The sequence below is a fragment of the Neovison vison genome, chromosome 2 (assembly GCF_020171115.1).
Source record: "Neovison vison isolate M4711 chromosome 2, ASM_NN_V1, whole genome shotgun sequence".
Taxonomy (NCBI): domain Eukaryota; kingdom Metazoa; phylum Chordata; class Mammalia; order Carnivora; family Mustelidae; genus Neogale; species Neogale vison.
In genome coordinates this window covers 19,185,417-19,204,923 of record NC_058092.1, presented here as the reverse complement: position 1 = coordinate 19,204,923, position 19,507 = coordinate 19,185,417, and positions in this window count along the sequence as shown.

Genomic DNA, 19,507 nt, shown 5'->3' with positions numbered 1-19,507 from the left:
GGCAGAGGGAGAAGCAGGCTCCCTGCTGAGCAAGGAGACTGATGTAGGTCTTGATCCCAGGACTCTGGGATCACAACCTGAGCCGAAAGCAGATGCTTAACTGACTGAGCCACCCAGGTGCCCCTCAGGACTCAAACCTTAACTTTGAACCCCCAGCTCTACTGCTGCTTCTTACATATCACATAACAATGATTACGCAATTACTTGTTTAAAGTATGTCTGCCCAGCTAGAAGGAACGTTCTCAGTGGAGACTGTGCCTTCGCATTCACCACTGGATCTCTGGCTCTGAGACCAGCATGAGGTGGGAGGTTAACACATGTTGGGGCGCCTGGTGGCGCAGTCCGTTGAGCATCTGACACTTGGTTTTGGCTCAGGTTGTGATCTCATGGTCTTGAGATCAAGCCCCATGCTAGGCTATGTGCTCAGTGTGGGGTTTGCTTGGGATTCTCTCTGCCTTGCCCTCTGCCATTCTCTCGTGCTCTCTCTCAAATAAATCTTTAAATAAATCAATATGTGCTGAATTAAATGATTATGAGTGGGTGGGTGACTCTTGTGGTCCACTAGGGTCACCTGCTTTGTCCTTTTTTTGTGTGGACCCCATGGGAAGTCAATTGGATTTTCTAGAAGCAGAGGATGGCTCTGCCCCAATTTGCAGATTGACCTCAGAGTTGCCTTAACCCTTGATGACATCCTTTCAGATCCAGAGGCTCCAGCTGGTGGCCTGTAGCCAGAGTCGGTCTGCGGGCAGGTTGTGTTCAACCCAGGCTGTTTAAATTTTTGAGTGAGTGGACAATTATTTCCACTTCAAAATCTGATTTCAGGATTGTCTTAAAAAGCCTGGAAGATCTGACAACCCTCGGCGCTAGGTTCAGCGCCCAATCAGCAGGCTCTGGGCAGCTGCTGCCCCCTTGAGGTGTGACGTGTGCTCTACAGCTCTCTGTTCCCTGGCCGGGCCATTTCTGGCCTTGACTGAAGTCAAGGGCAACTATAGGCCCGAGTTTGCAGTCCCTGACACAGATAACAGCAACTCCACCAGTCAGTCAAAACTTTTTTTTTTAGGTCAAAGGTCCCATCAGTACGAAAGGAAATACAATAAAAAATGACTCCCTTTCCTCTGTGGTCCCCTCCCTAGCTTCCCTCCCCAGATGCCACAGTCCCTGTCTCCCCCTCAGACTGGCTACACTTGCTTGAGCACAGTCTCCAAAGGCTGGCAGCCACCTCTGATGGGCCAGACACCAGCTGGGCTTTGCAAAATAGACTCCGGGACCCTCGTCAGACCTTTTTAGGTAGAATTTCTAAAACTGGAGTCTAGGTGTCTGGATTTTTTTAGAGCCCACAGTGTTTTCTCTTGCTCATTAAGGCAGAGATCTCTGTGCTCAGGATGTAACATCCCTAAAACTGTTATCCCTCTCCAGTCCCCCAAAGTCTGGCAGACACAGGCCCAGAGTCCGGCCATCAAGGCCACTGCTCAGCTGTATGGACTGTGCCCTACCCAGGGACACAGCAAAGGCCTGAGTGTCCCTGGCCATACTTCACACTCCGAGCCATGTTCCACTGCCCTCCCAGACCACAGAGCAGCAGCACCGATGCTGAATTTACCATGTCAGCCATTCAATACAAATACGGGGACACCTGTGCTGTGACGCAGGGTGGGCGGGGGCGCAGGTGGGGGCTCCTCCATGCAACTGCAGGCCCAGGACAGATTCATGTAGGAGGTGAGGCCTGGGCCAAATTTGGTCTAGGGGCTAGAAGAAAAGAAGGCACGCTTCCACCCTGTCCTTTCCTCTCCCAACTCACCCCACTCCCCCATATGCCTCCCACAGCTGCCTATGGGTATCAGCAGCCACCAGCAGGGACACCTTAATAACTGTGTGCATGGAGAAGGCCCTGGGAGACCAACACGGGGCGAAGGAGTTGTCCAGCCATAAGTCAGATCGACTTAGGGGGCAGCTTGGGGTTAGGTAGCTTGGTATCCAGAAGTACCTGCTGGAGGCAGGGTTGGGGGGGTAGCGCAGGGATGCAGGAGCCTTGTTCCTTCTGGTCAGTCTCTGACAGGCTCTCCAAAGACAGAGCCCACCTCTCTGCAGCCTCAGGGAATGCTATCAGAGTGCTCCTCGGACCCCTGCCAGGCCGTGGGGCTGCTGTTGGCTTGCCGGGAGATAACACAGAAATTGAAAATAAGCGTTTAGATTTTATAACAACCGTACAAGGTCAGCTGAATACTATTAAAGTCTAGGCTGGTTCTTTGCATCGTTCTTATTCATTTTAGCTAAAAAAATTTTCACAGTAAAATCTATATAACATAAAATGTGCCACTTGAGCCATTTTTAAGTGCACGATGCAGTGGCATTAAGTACGTTCACACTGTTGTGTAACCACCACCACTGTCTAGTGGATTTCCTTAATTTTCCAAAAGTGAAAGTTTTCTGCAGATAAACATTTCTTTTTGGATTTAGTTTGAGAAGAACTAAACTAAATCCTGACCAAAGCCTTGAAGGTGTTGGTGGCGGGGGAGGGGGGCGGGGAGAGGCCCCTGATTACATGGCTTGACCCATTTTTTGGCTTCATTCCCCCAAACTGGTGGGTTGCTGTTTGCCCCCAAGGAAGGGTGAGGGCCGAGATCCAGCGGGGAGAGGCGGTTTTGGTGTGGTGTGGCAGGGGGTTGCAGGGGCAAAGTGGGGCTCTCCCCAGGTAGGGCTGCCCTGAGTGCGGGTGGGGGAAGGGGGACCAAGAAAGTTGGATGGAAAGCCACCAGGCTTTCTAGCAGGCTTTCCTCCTGACTCAGCCGGGGGAGGTGCGTTGGTTTAGAATTCCAGTAAAGTCAGTTCCAGCTGGGAAAGCCCTCAGTGACCTCTGTGTCTACCCTCCTTGTTCAGGGGAAGCGCCAGAGGCCAGAAAGAAAAGACTTGCCCCAGTTTTCAAGCCACCAGTGGTGGTCCCAAAGGTGGACCTTTCAATTCCCAGAGAGAAGCAGGGCAGAGGTTCCTGGAGTCACAAAGAACAGGACTGAAGTCCCAGCTCCGTGAGTTCTCCTGGGCCTTGGTATCCCCACCTTCGTCTGTAAAATAGGACACAGGGTTAAGCCCTCATAGGCTGGACGAGTATTGAGCCTGGGCTGGGTTTAATGAAGGGCTCGGCTGATGGGAAGGTCAGTCCCCTACCCCTCTCTGTCCCTCCAGGTCCAGTGTTCCTCCTGCAGACTCCAGGGTCTTCTCTGCCATTTCCCTTCACCGTAGCTGTGAGGACAGAGGAAGGCACACCCTCTCCAGAGGGAGGAGAACAGGGAGCTTATGATCTCCTGCACCGGCCCATCTGAGCATCTCCCTCCCCACCTGGCCACTGCTCTGGGCTCAGCTCTTCTGCCATCTCTTTGCACATCTTAGAGAAATTTTTGTCCTTTCTGGGACTCAGAGCATTTGCAAAATGAGGGAGCTGAACCAGAGAACCCAAAAGTCCATTTTGGGGAGGAGGTGCTATAAAGTGTGGGATGATTTACATTTCTGTATCTTTTCTGGGACAAACCCCAGCATGTTAGACTAGGCTGCTCTGGGTTACTGGCCACGCACTTTTGTGTTGCCTCTCTCTGTGCTCTGTCACTTCCTCCTGTCCCTCTTTCTGTCTTCTGGCTAAGGTTTCCAGAGCTTTTCCTATTTGCCATGGACTGTGGCCAATCAGCATTTCACAGATCCCATCTTACTAAATCCATAACGCATCCTGGTGAAGTCGGTGCTATTCTTAGCCTATTTTCCAGTCAAGAAACTGAGGTTCAGAGAAGTTACGTCACTGACCCATAGCTGGTCAGTGGCAGAGCCAGCAGCTGGCACACTCCGCACCATTCCCCAGATGGTCCAGTCCCATCCCAGCCTGAAGTCAGCGGGTTCAATATGGCGTGTGCCTGTGCCCTCTTCCTCCCTCCAGTTTTCCCCAGGTAGGCTCTGACTCCCATCCCGGTTATGCTCCAGCTGGCAGGCTCACTCGGGGCAGTCCGGGAGGAGGGTTTGGCTGCTGGTGGGAAAATGATCCCTGGCTGGTTCCTGTTTCTGACTCGTATCTCAGATACCGGGTCCTCTGCCCCCAATCTCCTTCCTCTCCTTTTTCTTTAGATGTCCCTAAGAGAGTACCCAAAGCAAGGCTTTCCACTCACTCATTCATTCATTCATTTATTGAACAAATACAAATAGTCCTCCTACATGCCAGTCACCATCGTCAGCCCTGGAGGGTTCAGCGATGTGCAAGGCAGGTCAGCTCTGGTCCTCAAGAGCGTGCATTCTGGTGGAGGAGACAGACGTTACAAAAAGATGATGAGTGCCGTGGAGGGAATGAAAAGGGCTGGTGGGGACAGTGATTATGGCAGGGGTGGGGTTCTCGGCAGATGAGGTGCGCGGGGCATGGCATGCTCCTGAAAGGTGGGACAGCCTGCAAAGGCAGGAACCAGCAGGTGTGAGGAAGGAGCGTAAACAAGGCCCTCGTGGCTGGATTAGGTGAGGCAGGGGGTCCAGGGCCAGGGCGCATACTGGCCTGTGGGCCAGAACGAGAGGTCGAGTGACATTCATGAGTGATGTGAAACATCTGGGAGCTTTAAGCAGGGAGCAACATGATTGGGTCATGTGTGTAAAGGATCCTGCGGCCACTGTGAGAAGAGTGCATTGTGGGAAGCAGGCGTGTGGGAGAGATGGTGGTGGCTTGGATGAGGGTGAGGGCAATGGGATGGAGAGAAAAAGTCAAATTTAGGATCTCCGTGGGCCAAGGGGTACAGCTTGTGCCCACCTCTGAGAGGGAGCTGGCTTGCGGCTGGGAGCACAGTGGCGCCTCCTCTCTGGGGACCTAGAGCAGGGGACGCCCTGCCGCATTGTCCCCAGCCTCCCCCTGCCTGAAGGAGGGCTGTGAGCTTCTGATCGTCCGGAGTCACCCTGGGCCACAAGAGGTCCACATGTCCAGAGCCTCTCCTCCAGCCCTTCTCCCTGGGCTTGTGGCTGTTAAAAAATTTTTTTTTTCACCTAGCACATTTGAAAATCTAATTGGTTTTATTAAGCAATTCATGAATCAGTCAGCATCCCCTCTAGCGGGTAGAGGGGAGCTCCAAGTAACTGTACAAAATGGTTTTTGAAGGCAGAGAGGGGCAAGGATGTCTGGGTGGTGCAGTCGGTGGGGTGTCTAACTCTTGGTTTTGGCTCAGGTCATGATCTCAAGGGTGTGAGATGGAGCCCCATGGCAGGCTCTGTGCTGGGCGCGGAGTCTGACTGGAATTCTCTCTCCCACTTACCCTCCTGCTCATGCTCTCTCTCTCTAAAATAAATAAATATAAAAAACAATACAAGAAGAGAGGGGCAGAAAAAAGGAACTTATTAGCAAGGAATGTATTGTTTTAGGCCAGGCCGCCCTCCCAAGGAGGAACTGTAGGGGTCTAGTGGGGGACTACTTCCTCCTGTTAACCAGGAAATTCCAGTCGGGCTGGTTAAGGGTTAAGGATTTCTGGGAGGTTGAAACTGTTGTTAGGTTAGGCATTAAGTCTTGGCTTACTGATGTGGGGCCCTAACATAAGTGACACTATTTTGAGCCATTTTTAAAAATAGTTCTTCCCCTTTGATCAGACTCTCAGCTTAACTAAAGATGCAACCAAAATTTAAGACATTAGTGCAACTCTCAGCCAATGTTCGGTAGTTCTCGAATCTTCTCCTTCTCCTTCTGGGCAGTATCCAGAGAGTGTGACTTTTTTTTTCTTCAGATCATGACATTTTTGATTATTTTATTTATTTGTAAAGATTTTATTTATTTGCCAGAGAAAGAGAGAGAGAAAGAGCCCAAGCAGGGAAGCAGCAGGCAAAGGGAGAAGCAGACTCCGTTCTGAGCAGGGAGCCCGATGCAGGACTCGATACCAGGACCCCGGGATCATAACCTGAGCCAAAGGCAGACGTCCAACTGATTGAGCCACCCAGGCATTCCATGACATTTTTGTTTAATTTTTGTGATATTCACAGGTTATGACCTCTGTTTCACAAAGGAATATTTGCTAACTAATCCACAGTCTGAAAGGCAAAGTTTATCCCCCTTTTCGTTGTCTTTCCAAGCCAGGGTCAGAGGAAAGGAAAGAAAGGAAAGAAGGAAGGGTTTTGTGTTAAAAGTATGAAGTCCTGATCTGTTGTCTTGGAAGCAAGCAGTTCACCTTGATGTCAGCTGCTTCTCTTCCTCATCAGTAGGATTTGGAGGTCTCCAGAGCTCATATGGAACCAGCTGGCGAGTGGAACCTTTTCCAGCTGTGAGATGTGTATCTAAGATTTAAGACCCTGAAGTTTGGCTGCCATCTGGGTAGTGAAGAGGACTTGGTATCGTCCCTTCCAAGGAGATTCAAGGGCAATTTTGTTTGTAACGGTTCTAAATCAGAAGGGTAGGAGAAGAGGGGCGCCTGGGTGGCTCAGCAGGTTAAAGCCTCTGCCTTCGGCTCAGGTCATGATCTCAGGGTCCTGGGATCGAGCCCCACGTCGGGCTCTCTGCTCAGCAGGGAGCCTGCTTCCCCCTCTCTCTCCACCTACTTGTGATCTCTGTCTGTCAAATCAATCAATCAATCAATCTTTAAAAAAAAAAAAAGAAGGGTAGGAGAAAATTGGAAACATTAGTTGGGAGAGTCATAGCCCAATTTTTGAAAATACTGGAGGAATTCAGGATCCAGTCCAATTTATAAGGTATATAACAGAACTACAAAGACGCAAATGTAATTTCTCCTCTCTACAGTTACCTTCATATTTTTAATAGTAAAACTAATTTGTTTGCATTAAATGTTGCCTGATTACTTATATGTGTTTTGCAAGAATAATGTTTGGCCATATAAACTCTCTCTCTCTCTCTCTCTATTTTTTTTTAGGAATCTCTATATCCAACGTGGGGCTCAAATTCATGACCCAGAGATTAACAATTTTATGCTCAGACTGAGCCAGCCAGGTGCCCCATATATAAGCTCTTTTTAAAACTGCCTTGTGTGTAGGGGAGCCTGGGTGGCTTAGTCAGTTAAACACCTGACTCTTGACCTCAGCTCAGGTCTTGATCTGAGGGTTGTAAGTTCAAGTACCATGTTAGGCTCCTTACTGGGTGCGGAAACAAACAAAAACAAAAAACTACCTTCCTGGAGAACTGTGAGCAAGGTACCAGTTTAAGCCTTTTTAAGGGACTTTACCGGCTCTGTAAAGTCAGCCTCAGTTCCTTAAAACTGACTGGTCATACCTGAGTCTAGGCACATCTCTTTCAAATGTAATATTGCAGTCAAAGCCTTGGTAATAGAGCCAATGTTTCTAATCGCCTCCTGTTGCAAGAACAGATTCTCGTTGAACTTAATGAAAATTATTTTGCCATCAAAAGAATACTCAAGTGATGAATCACAAATAAATAATTTGTGAAACAAATAATACACGGTATGTTAATTTTAAAAGATTTTTTTTTAAAAAAAGAATGTTATCCTTCAAGCTGGATTAACGAGGAAAGATACAACAATCTTTCATATATGTATGTATATATTCATATGTATGTATATGAATACTCGAGAGTTTTTGAATTTGTGAGAGATCAGGTAGGGAGGAAAGAGAAACACCTCACCTTCGTTCACACCTTTGTTCACGTTATCAAATTGTTGATAGTGTAAGAGACAAAGATTTTCCCAAATCTAGAAAAGCGGAACATTAGAAAGCCAGTGATATTTTATTTTTTTTTAAGATTTTTTTATTTATTTGACAGAGAGAGACTCAGTGAGAGAGGGAAACACAAGCAAGGGAGCAGCAGAGGGAGAGGGAGAAGCAGGCTTCCTGCAGAGCAGGGAGCCCAATGCAGGGCTCAATCCTAGGACTTTGGGATCATGACCTGAGGCAAAGGCAGATGCTTAGCAACTGAGCTACCCAGGTGCCCCCAAAACCAGTGATACTTTAAATAAGAGTCATAAGAATGATCTTCTTCAGTTCCTCTGGCTCCATGTTATTATTTCTCACTCTGTTTGAGTCCATTTTTCCACTAGTTTTGGAAATTCATACCCAGTTTAGTTTTATGATCTGAAAGTTATCAAAAATTTGCATTTCACACAGATTCCTTTCCATGAATTTCTCTGATGATAAAACACATTTGCAGGAAGAAACATCTGAGTATAACAGTAACTATCTGTAAATGTCAAAAGACTTAAAATGGCATGCTTAAAGGCCTGATTAGAGTTCATTACAATCTGACAATGAAATTCGGTCATTTCTGTGACACACATTTTAAGATATTAACTAAAATTACAACATAACATTTTCCCAGGGCAAATCAGAATTATAGGAATTTTATGTGATTTCTAGAACACTTTTAGAAATAATATTTATTCACGCAGTATAACCAAAAAAGGTTGATCCTCACTTATTTGGCAATGCTTCCCATGAAATTTAATGTACCAAATATGTCTGATTAATTTAATCTCTCTCTTTGATGTTTCAGGGGCTCCTGGAAAAATCCCCCAAATTAGCTACACATAAAAATGACTTCATTTAGAATTTGTTTTTTTGGATATTTGTTAAACAAATGCCCTTGAGACAGTTTCTCAGCTTTTTTTTTTTTTTAAGGTTCTATTTATTTGACACAGAAAGAGAGAGAGAGAGCACAATCTGGGGGAGCAGCAGGCAGAGGGAGAAGCAGGCTCCCAGGGAGCCCGATTCGGGACTTGATCCCAGGACCTCAGGATCATGACCCGAGCCAAAGGCAGATGCCCAACCATCCAAGCCACCCAGGCACCCAGTTTCTTAGCTTTTTAATTATTGTTTTTTCCTAGTGGTCTCTATAAGAATGTAGAAGCATTCCTTCTTCGATAATGCTTTGGGTGACCCATGAAACTTTTTAAAAGATTTTTCTCTTAAGTTTTGAAAAGCTATTAGCCAGGATCATGATATAATAAGACATGTTTTTCCTTGAAAAAGATTTAAGTGCTGGGGTCCCTGGCTGGTTCAGTCCATGGAGCTTATGTTTCTTGATCTCAGGGGTTGTAAGTTTGAGCCCCATGTTGGGGATAGAGATTATTTAAAAATAAAATGTAAAAAAAAAATGGGATGCCTAGGTGGGGCATTTGGTTAAGCCTCTGTCTCTTGGTTTCAGCTTAGGCCGTGATCTCCGGATACTGGTACTGAGCCCTACACTGGTCTCTCCGCTCAGCTTGGAGTCTGCTTGAGATTCTCACTCCCTCCCCCTTCTGCTGTCTGGCTCATGCTCTCTCTCTCTCTCTCTCTAAAATAAATAAATATATCTTTAAAAAATAAATAAAATCTTTAAATCTTTTAAATCTTTAAAAAATGTAAAAAATTAAAGCGCCTGTGTAGAGTTAAGAAGCCATTGTACATTTATGATTATAGAATAAATAATTCTAAAGGAAAAATACTAAAAAATATAAAGGTTTTAAAATGTATGTCAATTATATTCAAATATAAAAAAGTAAAAAAAAGGGTTTTTTTCCTAAGATCTTATTTATTTGATAGAGATCATAAGTAGGCAGAGAGACAGGCAGAGAGTGGGGGGGGGGGGAGCAGGTTCCCTGCTGAACAGAGAGTCCAATATGGGGCTGGATCTCAGGACCCTGGGATCATGACCTGAACCGAAGGCAGAGGCTTTAACCCACTGAGCCACCCAGGCACCCCTAAAAAAAAAGTTTTTTAAAACATTTGGTCAAACAGGATCATAGGTCACTGTGAAATAATGCTTAGTTATCCATTTAACCAAAATGACAATTTGTAGGCAAATACAGAAAGTTAAATATTTGTACAAAGTCTCGATCTTTTACAATTGAAAAGACTCAGGGGCCCCTGCCTGGCTGGCTCAGTCGGAAGAACATGGGACTCTTGACCTCAGTATTGGGAGTTTGAACCCCGTGTTGGGTGTAGAGATTACTCAAAAAATAATAATAATAAGCTTTAAAAAAAATACTGAGGGGGCGCCTGGGTGGGTCAGGCATCTGCCTTCAGCTCAGGTCATGATCCTAGGGTCCTTAGATAGAGCTCCGCATTGGGGCTCCATGCACAGCGGGAAGCCTGCTTCTCTCTCTCCCTCTCCCCCTGCTTGTGTTCCCTCTCTCACTATCTCTCTCTGTCAAATAAATAAAATCTTTAAAAAAAAATTGAGAAGACTCAGCTTTTAAAAAATTCTATGTAATTACAGACTTGATAAAGGACTTGATAAAGAAAAAAATCTTTTTCTTTCTGGGCAGATTACATTAAAAGTAAATAAAAACCTTTGTTTACAGTTTCTTATTAAGAGCAAACGAATAATCTAAGAAAACTTTGTCCTTGGGGCACCCGGTTGGCTTAGTGAGTGGGGCATGCAACTCTTGACCTCTATCTAGGTTGTGAATTTGAGTCCCACACTTGGGTGCAGAGATTACTTAAAAATAAAATCTTTTTAAAAATATTTACCAAAAAATCTTTTTAAAAAAAGAGAGAAAACTTTGTCCTTTACTTTTTTTAAAGATTTATGTACTTATTTAGAGAGAGAGCGCGTGTTTGCATGCACAGAGGAGAAGAGCAGAGGGAGAAGGAGAGGGAGAGGATCTTCAAGCAAACTCCCCACTGGCTGCAAAGCCTGAGGTGGGGCTGGATCATGACCCAGGAGATCACGGCCTGAGCCAAAACCAAGAGTCAGATGCTCAACTGACTGAGATACCCAGGTGCCCCAAACTTTGTCCTTTTAACAGAGAGAAAAGCCAAATCCTAATTTTATGCCAGTATACTTTGGATATTAAAACTTATTCTTTTGTTTCTTTTTTTAGAGAGGTTTTAGGGGAGGGGCAGAGGGAGAGGGAGAAGCAGAATCCTGGCTGAACAGGGAGCCCAACCAGGCCTTGATCCCAGGACCCCTGGATCATGACCTGAGCCAGAGGCAGACAGTTAACAACTGAGCCAACCAGGTGCCCCTAAAGCTTATTCTTTTTTTTTTTTTTTTACTTTTTTTAAAAAAAAATATTTTTTTAAAGAGAGAGAGCAAAAGCAGGGGGCAGGACAGAGGGGGAAGCAGGCTCCCTGCTCAGCAGGGAGCCCCATGTGGGGCTCCATCCCAGGACCCTGAGATCATGACCTGAGCTGAAGGCAGATGCTTAACCCACTGAGCCACTCAGGTGCCCCTAAAACTTATTCTTGAATGAATTCTAATCTTAGCCAACTTACTACACACTAAAATTTCTTCTTAAAGATTCTTTCTCTATAAACTGTCTACGACAACTCCATAGTGACCGGGGAGCTAGATTGCAGGTTCAATCCCTTGATCTGAGATCACAACCTCAGCCAAAACCAAAAGTCTGACCCTTAAGTGACTGAGCCACCCAGGCCCCTGAAATTTACTTATACTTAACAGTTATGTTTAGATTATCCAGGAAAGCTTTGTGAGACATTAGACTATATAACGTATAACAATAACTTATTCTGTTATTTTCTTGCTAGCAGATTTTGCAACATAACATGAACTTATTTGATTAGTAAAACTAGGTAAAATAACAGGTTGTATGTTTGCATTATATTCAATGTCGATAACTCTAAGACATGTCCATTTTAAGCAAACCAGCAACTTTTAAACTAGTTTTGATACAGAATATTTTCCCAGATTACCTGAATCTGAAATTCATTTGAATTAAATTTTTATTTTTGAGAATTTTTATGAATACTAAATTCATATAAGTGCCTGATTTTCTTTAAGCTAAATAAATAGAGCTCTTTACCAATTAATTTCAATTTTTGGAGAGTCTCAAGCTCTACCAGCTGAGGCATCCAGGTTCCCCCTTAATGTAATACTTTTATTTTTTTCTTAAGATTTTATTTATTTATTTAACAGACAGAGATCACAAGCAGGCAGAGAGAGGTGGGGGGGAAGCAGGCTCCCTGCGGAGCAGACAGTCCAATGTGGGGCTTGATCCCAGGACTCTGGGATCATGACCTGAGCCGAAGGCAGAGGCTTTAACTCACTGAGCCACCCAGGCGCCCCAATGTAATACTTTTTTTTTTTTAAGATTTTATTTATTTATTTGACAGAGAGAGATCACAAGCAGGCAGAGAGGCAGGCAGAGAGAGAGAGGAGGAAGCAGGTTCCCTGCTGAGCAGAGAGCCCGATGCGGGCCTCGATCCCAGGACCCTGAGATCATGACCTGAGCCGAAGGCAGCGGCTTAACCCACTGAGCCACCCAGGCGCCCCCCAATGTAATACTTTTTTAAAAACTTCCTTAAGCGGGATATCACATGGTGACAGTAATTTCTCACCTTACTGCAGATCTCAATGCAAATGAAAGGTACCCAATAGTAAGCAAAATTTCTTTAGACATAATTCATAAGGTCATGTAAATCTGGCTGAATAGGCTTACTTTTTTTTTTTTTAAATTTATTTGACAGACAGAGATCACAAGTAGGCAGAGAGGCTGGCAGAGAGTGAGAGAGGAGGAAGCAGGCTCCCTGCTGAGCAGAGAGCCCGATGCGGGGCTCAATCCCACAACAGGGATCATGACCTGAGCCGAAGGCAGAGGCTTAACCCACTGAGCCACCCAGGCACCCCTAGAACTGCATTTCTGGTTTTATAAAGATTTGTAAGATAAGGACAGTTGCTTTTAATCCCTCAAAGATTTGGACTATAGCCTCGGTATTAAAGAATTAATCTATGTTGGAATTTTTTTTTTTTTTACTTTTACTTTTTCCCTTAGCTGCTTCAAGAAATAACATAGCAATTTACCAGAAAATCCTCTAGTCTCATCACCTCTGGGAAGGGCTCACCAAGGGTTCTTCTTTGAAGGATGATATGGGGGTATCTGTTAGATCATCAGCTTGGCAGACTTTTGTGTCAAGGCAGTTCAGACAGAGGACAACCGGAATGGATGTTCAAACACAGGAGTGTTGGAGGAAGCAGTAAGAAGGATGTCCATCCTACGTTTAAGGTCCCTCTTGTGTCTTTTAATTTTTCATCAGCTTTTTGCAGTTAAACTTTCAATGGAGTTGAACTTTTTGCAATCTTTGAAGCCTTTGCTTTTAAGTGCACTTCTTAGTGATCTTATTTAACTGGAACTCTCTTCATAAGGGCCATTGCAATTCTAGGTTGTAAGTCCCTAGAGGGCTGATGGCAGTTTGGTAGAATCTGAGCCAAAAATGGACTTTAATCCATATTTCTGCCCTGCCATGTCTAGCCACAGATGGGGGGAGGGGGAGCTCCCCTGTCTTTCTGGCTGTGTTTTGGGGCTCCCAACCTGATGGTTACCAAGTTCTTCAGGACACAAAACAAGCTTAGTAAGATTTTGCTCTTTTTTTTCCCTTCCAAGATATGTATAGCTTTCAGGACCATAGATCTTGGTTATGAAATAAACAGGTGTGCTGGAAGGTGGTGTGTTTAACTCTTTAGACTTCAAAGATCACATATTATTATTATTATTTTTCTTTTTCTTTTAGCTAAGACCTTACCCCATGCACACATTGACGGAAACCAACAGTAACCCAGGGAATGGAAGTGTGGGCCCTGCCAGTAACCAGAGATCTGGGCACTGGGGAAAGGATTGAGCCAGCAGACCTCAAAGAATGGAGGCTGTTGGACTGGTTCCCAGTGAACGGAGAGTCAGAGCTGCCATCAGCAGTTCCCAGAGTGGAATCTGGGGTTTAGAACTTCCTGTGGACTGGCCAACAGAAGGCCCTGTATGTGCTACCCGCAATTCCCAGTCTAGATGAAACCAGCAGACTCCAGTAAATGGAGACTGCGGACTGGAACTGGGGAAAGGGATTCCACACAACTGGAGAACTGCAGACTGAACCAAGGGCCAAGGACTGACATGGTGTTAGAGCCTCCTGTCTGTCCAGACAGACTCGTGAACCCTGGGCTCGACAGCTGATTGGCTCAGGAGCTCAACACAAAAGGAGCAGAGCTCAGACCGAGAGGAGCTTACCCAGGCCCTAGGAAACGGTGAGAAGGACATCAAACTCACAAGGGTTCCCAGAGGCAGCGAGCCTGTGCTTCTCACTGTCCCTGAATGCTGTCAGAAGTTGACCTTGGATGCTCTAGATGAGGTAAGTGCACGGTGTCTAACGCAGGAAGAAGCTGCCCTGGTCCAGCTTAGGCACTTGTGCCTCTGACAGTGAGATAAATATCCGTCCTGGGTTGTAAAATAATAAAACAAACACACAAACAAGCTAATAGAATATAAGTCAGATAGTGCCTCTGCTCAGAAACCCGCTGTGGGCTCCCCAGGGCACTAAGCATGAAATCCAAAGTCCTGACCATCAGAAGCACCCCCCAAACACTCTGATCTCAGGACTTCGGCTCATCCCCCTGCTGTCCTCAGCTGTCCCCGCGGAGGCCCTGCTCAGGGCCAGTGTCCTTGCTGTAACCTGTGGAAATACCACAGTGTGGCCTCACCTGCCACCAGGCCTTCCCTGATCACTCTGCCTTCAGCACCTCCCCTATGTCCCCACCCTGCCTCCTAGCACCCATAGCATTCACGTGTACCTCTTCTCCCCATGAGGACACAAGCCTCCCAAGGCCAGAGACCCTCTTCTCCTGAGTCCCTGGCACCTGGAATAGGGACCAGCACCCAGGAGGTGAGGTGCTCGGCACCCCCAGATCCCTGCCAATCCCCCCACCGTGTGCCCTGTCACTAGGCACCCCACCCCCCACCCCATGGCTGTGAGCTCTGCCTGCCTCTGCTCTGAGGCATTGCTCTTCCTCCGGCTGTCAGGGCGAGAGTGGAAATTTCCACCGGAAGCTGGAGGGACAGCCGCCCTCCCCAGCTGGGCTTAGAGGGGCTGAGAGGAAATTTCCACAAACCATGTTTGGCAGCATGATGAAGCGGCCTGGGAGTCCGGGGACGGGCAGCACACGGTCTGTTTCCAGAGGTGCAGATCAGGAAGGCCATCTGGGTTTACTGCCCGCCAGGAGGTCCGGCCTGCTAGGGCCTGGTGTGGCCCACCCTCCAATCCTGGAGCCAGAAGGATCTCGAGCCATCATTAAGTTCAATCCCCTCCTTTTTCGGGTGGAGGAGCTGAGGCCCAGAGAGGGGAAGCAATTTGTCCCTGGTCACACAGAAAGTTAGTGACAGACAAAGGACTCACACTCATGGCACCGCCTGGGGTACGGCTTCTCTTCTTCTCTTCCATTCTTGCCCTCCTGCCCTCCCCTTTCACAGTTCTCCAACTAACCTTGCCCCAGGGCCACTTGGGGCCAGCCCGCTGCCCTCAGCCCCAAGCTCCCTGCCCTGCAGCCTTAGGCTCCATCGGGCCAGGTCAGTGCCACTCGGATCAGATGATCAGAGCTGCTAGCTTCCCCTCACCTCGTCCTGGCCATGAACCTGCTACATCGTTACAGCTCACGATGCCCACTTTGCTCCCCGTACTGATGAGATCAGAAAGTCTTGGGGTGATGTACGGGTACTAGTATATTTTAAAGATCCCTGGGAGTTTTCACTTGCAGCAGGGTTGGGGAACCTCTGTTTTAGCCTTGATTAATGATACCAGGGTCCCCAGCTACACGGCTGCAGACCACCTAGAGCCTCTTCCCACCCACCCCTGCCCCACTCCAGGTTTACTCTTCAGATTCATGGGTTCCACTAGCAGTCCTGTGTCCCTCCTTGCCCTGGCCCTTTGCCCAAACCCGGGCCTCCAGGCTGCCTAGATTGCCTGGGCTGACCTGCCTCGCCATCGCTAGGTGTTCACTAAATATTTGCTGTTAATGGTGGTAATGACCTTAGTCTGGCCAAGAGGATCCTTGGCATGAAAGAAGGAAAAGGGCTTTGGGGTCAGGAAAACTTGGATTCTAATACCAGCCAGTTCTGCTTGCTGTCTGAGCCTCAGTTTTCTCATTTGTAGGGCAGGGAGGTGGGTGAAAATGCCTGCCTTGTAGTTTGTTGAAGAGGGCCCAGCAGCTCACCAACCAGCTGCTCTGGGAGCCGGCTGCTCTGGCCTTGACCGTGGGGAACGGTGACTGCTTCCATGGGTAGGAAGGAAAGTTGCTGTGAGCCTTCTGATGAAGACCTTGCCACGGGGTGTCTTCTAGGGCAACTGCAGCAGAGTAGTGAATGCGGGGGGTACAGAAGCTATGGGGTGGGGGTCAGGAGAGATCAGCTAGGGAGTACCACCACCCTGCATGGGAGGGTGGGGTGAGGTCCCTGGAGGGAGGTTCCCTTGGGAACCCACCAAAGTGCCCTGTGGGGACAGAACCAGCATTTGGGTGTCTGCCACACCCAGAGGTGCCAAGGCCTAATTACAGCCCCGCCAGCAAAGAATTCTCCTGCGCCTGTCTCTTCCTCAGAGCTCTCAGGGAGGGGAAGCTTGATACTGAATAGAACACAAAAACATCGAGAGCAAACAGGACCAGACCTTTTTTTTTTAAGGTTTTATTTATTTATTTGACAGACAGAGATCACAAGTAGGCAGATAGGCAGGCAAAGAGAGAGGGGAGGAAGCAGGCTCTCCGCCGAGCAGAGAGCCCAATGCGGGGCTCTATCCCAGGACCCTGGGATCATGACCTGAGCCGAAGGCAGAGGCTTTAACCCAACTGAGCCACCCAGGCGCCCCCAGACTTTTTTTTTTTTTTTTAAGATTTTATTTATTTATTTATTTGAGAGAGAGAGAGAGAGAGAATGAGAGAGAGCGTGAGAGGCGGGGAAGATCAGAGGGAGAAGCAGACTCCCTACTGAGCAGGGAGCCCAACGCAGGACTTGATCCCAGGACTCCAGGATCATGACCTGAGCCAAAGGCAGTCGCTTCACCAACTAAGCCACCCAGGTGCCCCAGAACCAGACTTTTTAATACATGGAAGATGAGCCTGTGCTTGTCCTGTGAACCCCCAGGATGGAGAAGCCACAGGAGCATCTCAGGCAGGAGCAAGTGTCTCCAGAGAATCCAACAGAGCTCTGGGGAGAAAGAATCAAAGGGCCGCCTATGTCACACTAAGTCTAGCTCATTCCATGACTGCTTCCCCTGGAGGCTGTCTGGTGAAGCCCATCTGTGCCAGGCATGGACGGGGCTGCTGCCAAATGCCCATTCAGCCTTGACAAGGCCCTTTCTCTGGGCCTCAGTTTCTCTAGCTGTGAAATGCCTCTCTTTTTCGAGGGCCCTTCCAGAATTTGTTGGTCTGTAAAAAGATCTGCAGTCTCTCGGTTCCAAGTGAAAAAATTAAATGCATCCTGAGCCCAAAGCCTGAAATAAGCTCTGGTAGGCCTCAGGGGACCAGTCAGACGACGAGTCTGAAATCAGGCAGCAAGCCTGAAAAAATGATCTCTGTGTGGTGAGAAAATAAAAAGTTTCTTGAATTCGTTATTTAAAGATGTTAATTGCAATGTCATTCTTAACAGTTTCATGCAGACATAGTTTACATACTATAAAATTTACCTCTTCTGCATATACAATTCTGTGACTTTTAGTGAGTTTGCAGACTTGTATAACCATCACCACAATCTAGTCTGAGAACACCCCATCATCCCAAAGAGATCTCTCATGCCTGTTCCGACCCTTGCTCCTGGCAACCACTAAGCTACCTTCTGCCTTCGCGATTCCCCTTTTCTGGACATCTCGTGTAAATAGAACCATGCATTGTGGTTCTTGCATCTGGCTTCTTTCACTGAGCATAGTTTCTGAGGTTTGTCCATGGTGCAGCATGAATCATACTTCCTTCTTTTTTATGGCCAAAGATTGTGCTCTTGAATGGATATACCACATTGTAGCTATCTATTTTTATTGATGTAGGTTAGGGTTGTTCCCACAGTTGGGGGTTTATTATGAATAATGCTTCTACAAACATTTGTGCAGAATTCTTTGTGCAGATAAATATTTCAGTTTATTTATTTATTTATTTTAAAAAAGATTTTATTTATTTGACAGATCACAAGTAGGCAGAGATGCAGGCAGAGAGAGAGGGGGGCAAGCAGGTTCCCCGCTGAGCAGAGAGCCCGATGTGGGGCTCGATCCCAGGACTCTGGGATCATGACCTGAGCCGAAGGCCCAGGCTTAACCCACTGAGCCACCCAGGCACCCCATTATTTATTTATGTATTTATGTATTTATGTATTTATTTATTTATTTATTAGAGCACATGTATTTGGGGGGAGGGGCAAAGGGGGAGGGAGGGAGAGAATCTTCAGCAGACTCCAGGTTGAGTGCAGAGCTAGAGGCAGGGCTTGATCCCATTACCCTGAGATCATGACCTTAGCGGAAACCAAGAGTTGCATGCTTAACTGACTGAGCTACCCTAGTGCCCCCTTCAACATCCTCTTTGACAGAATGTTAGTTCAAATCCTTTGCCCCCTGGGGTGCCTGCTTGATATTCTCTCTCCCTCTCCCTCTGCCCCTCCTCCTGCTTGAATGTGCTCTCTCTCTCTCTCAAAACATAAATAAATCTTAAAAAACAAATCATTTGCCCCATTTTTAAATTGAATTGTTTATCATTTTACTGAGTGCAAGTTCTTTATATATCCTAGATAGTTCAAATCCTTTAGTAGATATATTTTCAAATAGTTTCTCCCAGTCTAACTTATCTTTTTTTGTTTTTGTTTTTTCTTTTAGTTGACTTATCATGAACGTGAGGGTTATTTCTTTACCCTCAGTTCTAGTCCATTGATTTATGTATCTACTCTTATGCCAGTAACATCGTGTTTTGCTTGAATAGTTCGACAGTATATTCTGAAATCAGGAAGTCCTCTACTTTGTTCTTCTTTTTCAGAATTGTTTTGACTATTTTGGCTCCTTTGCATTTTCATATACATTTTAGGATCAGCTTGTCAATTTCTACAAAAAATGTCTCTTAAGAGTTTGATAGGAATTGAATAGATATATGATATTGAGTCTTCCAATCCATGAACATAGACTGTCTCTCCATATACTTACACCTTTTAAAATTTCTTTCAGTAATATTTGGTAATTTTATTCTAAAAGTCTTCTATGGGGGCACATGGGTGGCTCAGTGGGTTGAAGCCTCTGCCTTTGGCTCAGGTCATGATCCCGGAGTCCTGGGACCGAGCCCTGCATTGGGCTCTCTGCTCCGCGGGGAGCCTGCTTCCTCCTCTCTCTCTCTGCCTGCCTCTCTGCCTACTTGTGATCAATGTCAAATAAATAAATAAAATCTTTTAAAAAAATAAAAGTCTTCTATGATCTAATTCCTCTGTATTCATTTCTTTTGAGGTGTGCAATGATAGCTTTTTGCAATGTTATTTTAATATGGAAAAAAGAGAACAAAATAAAAATAAAAATATCCTGAATATGCAACATTTGAGAAATTATCAAAGCATGATCTGTTCCATTGATGGGATATTCTGGAGCTCTTAAAAGTGATTGCTATGTGTTTCCCCCAGAAAGATCACTGATCATGTAGGACCATGGAGAATGTTGATGATAGGGACAATATCACATCAACTCCCTTTTCCCAGGAGAGAGCAGATGGCTGAGCTAGACTGTGTGCTCCATGAAATAGCTCTCAGTGCTGGCCACCGAATATTTTGTTCCTTCTCCCACTGTACTTCTCCACTCCTTGAAGTGAGCTGTGGCCCCAAGGCTTGTTTAACCAATGAAA